The sequence below is a fragment of the Trachurus japonicus genome, chromosome 13, assembly GCF_045865225.1.
Source record: "Trachurus japonicus isolate A0001 chromosome 13, Traja_1.0".
Lineage (NCBI taxonomy): Eukaryota > Metazoa > Chordata > Actinopteri > Carangiformes > Carangidae > Trachurus > Trachurus japonicus.
The window spans coordinates 2,984,849-2,994,604 of NC_140919.1; positions in this window are offsets into that span (position 1 = coordinate 2,984,849).

Here is a 9,756-nt window from a genome sequence, read left to right on the forward strand (position 1 = left end):
CTAGAAAATTTCCTCGCGGGAAATTTTGAATGGGCCACGGGAGCTACTGCGGGTTGTGCCATCTCTGTCAACATGGGAATCAAACCCACGATCTTAAGGTCAAGACAGAGCTGATCAGACAGACACATGATCATCTTTCTATAAGCACTGATATGGAGGAGCTGTAACCACATTAGGTTACCTGTGTGTGTGTGTGTGTGTGTGTGTGTGTGTGTGTGTGTGTGTGTGTGTGTGTGTGTGTGTGTGTGTGTGTGTGTGTGACTGTAATCACATGAAGCTGGCTCTAGAGTCTGTGTGTGTGTGTGTGACTGACTTGTCACATAGTTAGTTAGTAGCTGCAGCCTGTGTCAGTCTGATTTAGCTGTGTCTGTGTTTATAAACATTTAAACGAGCGCCAGGTGGATTGTTTATGAAGTTAACGAGCCCTGGCCTGAGGATCAAAGAGGTTACCCACGGCGATAGGGGCCCCCGCAGGCTGAGACAGACAGAAACGTGGAGAAAAACAGCCATTTTCTGCCTCTAAACCGGCCTCACAATTAGGCTTAGCATGACAAAACGGTAACTCCTATCAGAACAAAACACAGATTAACGTTGCTCTAAGGACTTACTGAAAATTTCGGTACGATTTGGTGTTTCTACAGTAAATATTTTGGCGACGCTGGCAGTTTTAAAACATCAGGCCGTTCTGCTCCTCTCAGAAAATATTTGTATTGGACTCAATGAGGAGCAGGGACAGACGTGGCCGCACTCAGAGGCTGATTCTGTAAGTTCTGTAAGTCTCTCTGATATTTTGAGCATATGACATGAGAGATAACAAGTTTGTCTTACAAATTCTGAAAAAATTATGTCTGTAGAGTGTAAATTGTGGCCGTGGTGGCAATTTATCCAGAAAAAATACAGAATGTTTCTTCACTCTCTCCCACTCTAACCGATGATGTCACGCACTCTGACACGAACATTCCATGCAATACACACCCATTATAAACTCATAATTTCTCCAAAAATGATCATGGTCATTGATCAGGGATTGATCAAAAACTATATGACCTATCAAAACGTGGAGTAATACGACAATACACAAGACTTGTGTCTACTGTTTAAAGTTTAAATGGAGTCTCTAGGTGAAAGTATGCCTGAGCAGTAGACGTCTGTTAAACTCCAATGATTGGTCTTTTTCGGTCTTTTTTTTTCGCCCGTCCCATTGACTTACATGCAAAATTTTTGCGCAGTTTTTCGCGACTACGTCGCGAAAAATTCGTACACTGTTGAGAAAAGTAATAGCACACCGATCCCGATCAAGACGCACGTTTTGATATATAATTTGGCCTGCAACTCTTCGAGTTGCAGGACTAGTAGCGAACCGAAAAAGCGTCCGGAAGATGAAGGAGAACTAGAAAAAGCATTTCCAAGAATGGAAATGGTGTGACTGCTGACAGCAACTGAACGCTGTTGCAGAATTAGCAAATAGTGCAAGCAGTGATCACCATACAAGTGTTTGACCAAGGTCGGAATCGAACCCACAACCTCATGGTCATTAGACTTCCACTCTGCCTCTAGGCCACAGTGCACACACAGTTGCAGAGACTGTTGTCTGTTGATGAGCTGCACTCTGTCTCACTCTGACATCAAGAAAGCTTGAGAGTCAAGCTTGAATGACTTAGAATGAAAATTTCTGTGAATTTCAGGCTGAGAGCAGCAGTTTCAACATGAAGCAAGTTATCAGAAGTCAACAGAGGACGACTGGGAAAATAATTCACTATAATTGTTGTTGAGGCAAGATTTGAACCAGCAACCTTCAGGTCTCCAGACCAGCAAGCTAACCACTAGGCTACAGACAGAGACAGTATGTGAGGGGTAAAGAAAACCTTTGATAAGAGGATCACTGGCTTCTGCTTAAAAAAAAAGTAAGGAATCGAACCCATGACCTCATGATCAATAAACCTTTACTCTGCCACTTCGCCACAGAGAGCACAGACATAAGCATGTTGCCATTGTAATGTGATGATGTGCTGCAAACGGTGGCAGAAGCAATTAATGCGTCTCTTAACAAACACCTGTAACCAACTGGACTACAGACAGAGTTGTGGAGAACTCTCAGCATTGGGCTGAATGAGAGCAGAGAGCTCCCTGGCTGCATTTAAAAAATATTTTAAATTATTATCTAAGTCTCTTTGCATTTTTGACCAGAATTTTAGCCAGAAGACAAGTGTGGCTACAAAACTGGAGAAAATAATTTGTCTAGAGTTTAATTTGCAGAAAAAGTTAAATATTTTAAAAAGTATAAATAGTTAAAAAGAGAAAAGTAATGCCGATAAAGTTAAAAAAAAAGCTGCACGTTTTGATATATGAATTGTTGAAATAGCACAACACCTAACACACTAACCATATGGCCACAGAGAACCTGAGTTACAATGAGCTTTATACTATGAGGAATCAAAGACTGTCCAATGACAGCTGAATAATTGGAATCAAAAGTCAAGCAATGATGTGAAATGACTGAGGCAGGAATCGAATCCATGACCATATGATCACTAAACCTTTACTCTGCCACTCGGCTACAGAGAGCACACTGCTTTCAAGACTGTTGTCATTCATTGTAATGTGATGATGTGCTGCAAACTGGTACGAGTAATCAAGGAGATAACAAACACCTGTAACCAATTGAAGGCGGGGGGAGGAGAGCAGAATTCAACATAACATAACAAGAGTTCTTCACTTGGATTCGAACCAGTGACCTTAGGATTGGCAAGCATCTGCCCTAACCTCTACACTACAGTGGAGTTGTGAAGAAAAGAGGTTGAGACTTTGATGAATGTGAGATTTTTTGTGAAAAAGTTAAATATTTGAAAAAGTATAAATAGTTAAAAAGAGAAAAGTAATGCCGATAAAGTTCAAAAAAAGCTGCACGTTTTGATATATGAATTGTTGAAATAGCACAAAGTATGAAGGACTAGAAAATGGCCAAACAGAAGAACAATAGTGTGACTGCTTCAGCAGTCACACTAACTAGAAAAAGCATTTCCAAGAATGGAAATGGTGTGACTGCTGATAGCAACTGAACGCTGTTGCAGAATTAGCAAATAGTGCAAGCAGTGATCACCATACAAATGTTTGACCAAGGTCGGAATTGAACCCACAACCTCATGGTCTTTAGACTTCCACTCTGCCTCTAGGCCACGGTGCACACACAGTTGCAGAGACTGTTGTCTGTTAATGATCTGCACACTGTCAACATCAAGAAAGCTTGAGAGTCAAGCTTGAATGACTTAGAATGAAAATTTCTGTGAATTTCAGGCTGAGAGCAGCAGTTTCAACATGAAGCAAGTTATCAGAAGTCAACAGAGGACAACTGGGAAAATAATTCACTATAATTGTTGTTGAGGCAAGAATTGAACCAGCAACCTTCAGGTCTCCAGACCAGCAAGCTAACCACTAGGCTACAAACAGAGACAGTATGTGAGGGGTAAAGAAAACCTTTGATAAGAGGATCACTGGCTTCTGCTTAAAAAAAAAAGTAAGGAATCGAACCCATGACCTCATGATCAATAAACCTTTACTCTGCCACTTCGCCACAGAGAGCACAGACATAAGCATGTTTCAGACAGAGTTGTGGAGAATTCTCAGCATTGGGCTGAATGAGAGCAGAGAGCTCCCTGGCTGCATTTAAAAAATATTTAAAATTATTATCTAAGTCTCTTTGCATTTTTGACCAGAATTTTAGCCAGAAGACAAGTGTGGCTACAAAACTGGAGAAAATAATTTGTCTAGAGTTTAATTTGCAGAAAAAGTTAAATATTTTAAAAAGTATAAATAGTTAAAAAGAGAAAAGTAACGCCGATAAAGTTCAAAAAAAGCTGCACGTTTTGATATATGAATTGTTGAAATAGCACAACACCTAACACACTAACCATATGGCCACAGAGAACCTGAGTTACAATGAGCTTTATACTATGAGGAATCAAAGACTGTCCAATGACAGCTGAATAATTGGAATCAAAAGTCAAGCAATGATGTGAAATGACTGAGGCAGGAATCGAACCCGTGACCATATGATCACTAAACCTTTACTCTGCCACTCGGCTACAGAGAGCACACTGCTTTCAAGACTGTTGTCATTCATTGTAATGTGATGATGTGCTGCAAACTGGTACGAGTAATCAAGGAGATAACAAACACCTGTAACCAATTGAAGGCGGGGAGGAGAGCAGAATTCAACATAACATAACAAGAATTCTTCCCTTGGATTCGAACCAGTGACCTTAGGGTTGGCAGGCAGTTACCCTAACCCCTACACTACAGAGGAGTTGTCAAGAAGAGAGGTTGAGACTTTGATGAATGTGAGATTTTTCAATGATGCTTAAAACAAAAATAAATTAATATAAATTAGCCACACCAAGTAAGAAGAGGACTTTTTTGTGACCTGTGACTATTTTTTGGTGAATTAAAATGAATTAAAAAGCACTTAACAGCAAGTTACAAAGTTGAGCTCCTTCTCCTGCTGATGTGAAAAAAATGCATTGAGCTTAATGAGAGCAGAGAGCTCCCTGGCTGCATTTAAAAAATATTAAAATTATTATCTAAGTCTCTTTGCATTTTTGACCAGAATTTTAGCCAGAAGACAAGTGTGGCTACAAAACTGGAGAAAATAATTTGTCTAGAGTTTAATTTGTGGCCATGCTGACAGTTTAGCCAGAAAAACTCTAGAATGTTTTTTTGCCTCTCTCCACTCTGACACCACTCTGGCTCTGCTCGTTAGACGCAATACACACACATTATAAAGCTGAAAAAAATCAGAAAAAGTTAAATATTTGAAAAAGTATAAATAGTTAAAAAGAGAAAAGTAATGCCGATAAAGTTCAAAAGAAGCTGCACGTTTTGATATATGAATTGTTGAAATAGCACAAAGTATGAAGGACTAGAAGAAGACCGTAAAAAGGCGGAAGAAAATGGCCAAACAGAAGAACAATAGTGTGACTGCTTCAGCAGTCACACTAACTAGAAAAAGATAGCATTTCCTGCAGAAAATGCGTGTGAATGCTGAAAGCAGCTGAACGCTGTTGCTGAAGCAATGCTGAATGAGCTGAAGAAATTGTTGAATTAATGCTAAATTAGTTGACGAAACTGCTAAAGCAATGTTGAAAAGACTAATGCTAGAGTAGAATAGAGAGTAGAGGAATACTTTATTCATCCCTAGGAGGGAAAAAGCTTAAACATATAACTTGTAGAAAGGTAAAAAGCAGTAGAAATGCTAAAGGGAGAAGAAAACATTGAAATTCTGCATGTTTAAATGTAATGGTTAAATTGTTGAAATCTGTAGCTAACCTGACAGGAAGGACAACTGATGAACCAGCACTAACATAGCCGAAGCAATGGCTGAGAATATATTTAAAAGTAGAAGATGTGAGACTTTGTATGAAATGGCTGGAAATTACTTGAATTGTCAAAGAAGAGTTTGAAAAATTCCTGAATTAGGAAAAAAGTTAATGCCTACTGAAATACATTGTAAACTGACAGCAGAAGAACATTGTTGAAGAATATAGATGGAGCATTAGCTGAGGAGTAGAACATGTAAACAGCGGGTTTAATGGTGTGAAATGGTTGAGAAGAGCCTCAGTAGTTTAGGATACGTGTAAAACAATGTGTTCAACATGACCAAAATGGGGAAATGTGTATTTTCAGTTTAAATAGCTAAAGAACAAAATTAACAGCAACGAGTCCATTAACTACAACAGGAAGATAGAGAGGTACATACAAAACAGTCAGACAACTGTAGGAAAAGTGTGTGTGTGTGTGTGTGTGTGTGTGTGTGTGTGTGTGTGTGTGTGTGTGTTTGTGAGGAAGATATACAAAAAGTTCTGACCTGACAACTGTATGAAATGTGTGTGTATTGGACGTGTGTGTCTGTTTGTGTATGGTTAGTGTGTGTCCATTTGTGTGTGTGTTTGTTGTGTGTGCATGTGTGTCTGTTTGTGTGTAATTGTGTAAATTGTGTATGTGTTTGGTAAGTGGTTGTATGTTTGTTGGGTGTGTGTGTGTGTGTGTGTGTGTTTGTGTGTGTGTGTGTGTGTTTGTGTGTGTGGTAGTTAGTGTGTGTCCATTTGTGTGTGTGTGTGTGTGTTGGATGTGTGTGTATGGTGAGTGTGTGTCCATTTGTGTGTGTGTGTGTCCATTTGTGTGTGTGTGTGTGTTGGATGTGTGTGTATGGTGTGTGTGTGTGTGTGTGTGTAGTAGTTAGTGTGTGTCCATTTGTGTGTGTGTGTTGGATGTGTATGCATGGTGAGTGTGTGTCCATTTGTGTGTGTGTGTGTGTGTGTTGGATGTGTGTGTATGGTGAGTGTGTGTCCATTTGTGTGTGTGTGTGTGTGTGTCCATTTGTGTGTGTGTTGGATGTGTGTGTGTGTGTGTGTGTGTGTGTGTGGTAGTTAGTGTGTGTCCATTTGTGTGTGTGTGTGTGTATGACCGACAGACAGTCAAACAGAGAGAATGTGTGTGCGTTGCCATGGTGACGTTGCCATTGTGAGGTTACCATGGTGAGGTTGCCATGTTGAGGTTACCATGTAACTGGTGGCTGGTGGCTTTAAGGCATGGTGGCAGCTTTAACCATAGGCTTTAACTGCTCTGTGACACCCTCAAACAGATCTAATGTACGACAAATCTGTACTTAGTACGAGCAAAAGGTTTACATTTTCCGAACCATAAGACCTTGCTGAACGCGTCTGTGTCACTTTGGTGTTTCTAGAGTAAAAATTGTTGATTGGGTCGCAGGTTGGAAACTTTGGGACGTTTAGAAAATCAGCGCCTACTTTTGAATGGGAGTCAATGAGAGGAGAGAGGAAACTGGCTGCACTCGGAGGCTCCCAGTTTAAATTGTGTTCGTCTCTCTGGTTTTTTGAGCACATGAAGAGATCAAGGATGAGCTTGTCTACAAACATGCCCGAAATTATGTGTGTAGAGTGTAATCTGTGGCCGTGCTGGCAGGATAGAGAGAAAAATGTGAGAGGATTTTTAGACCCTCTGTCACTCTGCCAACTGCCAACGTCCGAACATTCCGTCCCATTGACTTTCATGTTAAATCTGAATTTTGTCAGAAATTTTAATGATTTTTAAAACTATACATATATCTGAAACTGTTGAAGATATCAATAAGCTGAGATATAGCTGAATAGTTGAAAGGTTTGTGAACAGTTTAAAAGTTGAATGAAGTCTGTAGCTGAAAGTATGCTGAAGCTATTAGAGGCTGAATGAAGCAGAAGATTTGAAGAGTTTGAAGACTGTTTCAATTCATTTCCTATGAGAGAAAAATTGCAGAAAAAGTTAAATATTTTAAAAAGTATAAATAGTATGAAAGAGAAAAATAATAGCAATATTGTCCTGAAAAAGCTGCACGTTTTGATATATGAATTGTTGAAATAGCACAAAGTATGAAGGAGCAGAAAACTGCTGAAAAAGGGTGAAAGAAGTAAGAATAATAATAACTAGAAAAAGCATTTCCAAGAATGGAAATGGTGTGACTGCTGATAGCAACTGAACGCTGTTGCAGAATTAGCAAATAGTGCAAGCTGTGATCACCATACAAATGTTTGACCAAGGTCAGAATCGAACCCACATCCTCATGGTCATTAGACTTCCACTCTGCCTCTAGGCCACGGTGCACACACAGTTGCAGAGACTGTTGTCTGTTAATGATCTGCACACTGTCAACATCAAGAAAGCTTGAGAGTCAAGCTTGAATGACTTAGAATGAAAATGTCTGTGAATTTCAGGCTGAGCACTAACCATATGGCCACAGAGAACCTGAGTTACAATGAGCTTTATACTATGAGGAATCAAAGACTGTCCAATGACAGCTGAATAATTGGAATCAAAAGTCAAGCAATGAAGTGAAAAGACTGAGGCAGGAATCGAACCCATGACCATATGATCACTAAACCTTTACTCTGCCACTCGGCTACAGAGAGCACACTGCTTCCAAAACTGTTGTCATTCATTGTAATGTGATGATGTGCTGCAAACTGGTATGAGTAATCAAGGAGATAACAAACACCTGTAACCAATTGAAGGCGGGGGAGGAGAGCAGAATTCAACATAACATAGCAAGAGTTCTTCCCTTGGATTCGAACCAGTGACCTTAGGGTTGGCAGGCAGTTACCCTACCCCCTACACTACAGTGGAGTTGTGAAGAAGAGAGGTTGAGACTTTGATGAATGTGAGATTTTTTGTGAAAAAGTTAAATATTTGAAAAAGTATAAATAGTTAAAAAGAGAAAAGTAATGCCGATAAAGTTCAAAAAAAGCTGCACGTTTTGATATATGAATTGTTGAAATAGCACAAAGTATGAAGGACTAGAAGAAGACCGTAAAAAGGCGGAAGAAAATGGCCAAACAGAAGAACAATAGTGTGACTGCTTCAGCAGTCACACTAATAATAAGTATAAAGATTTGAATAACAATAGTGTGAATGCTTCCAGCATTCACACTAATAACTAGAAAAAGATAGCATTTCCTGCAGAAAATGCGTGTGAATGCTGAAAGCAGCTGAACGCTGTTGCTGAAGCAATGCTGAATGAGCTGAAGAAATTGTTGAATCAATGCTAAATTAGTTGACGAAACTGCTAAAGCAATGTTGAAAAGACTAATGCTAGAGTAGAGTAGAGTAGAGTAGAGAGTAGAGGAATACTTTATTCATCCCTAGGAGGGAAAAAGCTGAAACATATAACTTGTAGTGTGAGATGAATGCCTTTTTAAAGGTAAAAAGCAGTAGAAATGCTAAAGGGAGAAGAAAACATTGAAATTCTGCATGTTTAAATGTAATGGTTAAATAGTTGAAATCTGTAGCTAACCTGACAGGAAGGACAACTGATGAACCAGCACTAACATAGCTGAAGCAATGGCTGAGAATATATTTAAAAGTAGAAGATGTGAGACTTTGTATGAAATGGCTGGAAATTACTTGAATTGTCAAAGAAGAGTTTGAAAAATTCCTGAATTAGGAAAAAAGTTAATGCCTACTGAAATACATTGTAAACTGACAGCAGAAGAACATTGTTGAAGAATATAGATGGAGCATTAGCTGAGGAGTAGAACATGTAAACAGCGGGTTTAATGTGTGAAATGGTTGAGAAGAGCCTCAGTAGTTTAGGATACGTGTAAAACAATGTGTTCAACATGACCAAAATGGGGAAATGTGTATTTTCAGTTTAAATAGCTAAAGAACAAAATTAACAGCAACGAGTCCATTAACTACATCAGGAAGATAGAGAGGTACATACAAAACAGTCAGACAACTGTAGGAAAAGTGTGTGTGTGTGTGTGTGTATGTGTGTGTGTGTGTGTATGTGTGTGTGTGTGTGTGTGTGTGTGTGTGTGTGTGTGTGTGTGTGTGTGTGTGTGTGTGTGTGTGTGTGTGTGTGTGTGTGTGTGTGTGAGTGAGGAAGATATACAAAAAGTTCTGGCCTGACAACTGTATGAAATGTGTGTGTGTTGGACGTGTGTGTCTGTTTGTGTATGGTTAGTGTGTGTCCATTTGTGTGTGTGTTTGTTGTGTGTGCATGTGTGTCTGTTTGTGTGTAATTGTGTAAATTGTGTATGTGTTTGGTAAGTGGTTGTATGTTTGTTGGGTGTGTGCGTGTGTGTGTGTGTGTGTGTGTGTGTGTGGTAGTTAGTGTGTGTCCATTTGTGTGTGTGTGTGTGTGTGTGTTGGATGTGTGTGTATGGTGAGTGTGTGTGTGTGTGTGTGTTTGTGTGTGTGTGTGTGTGT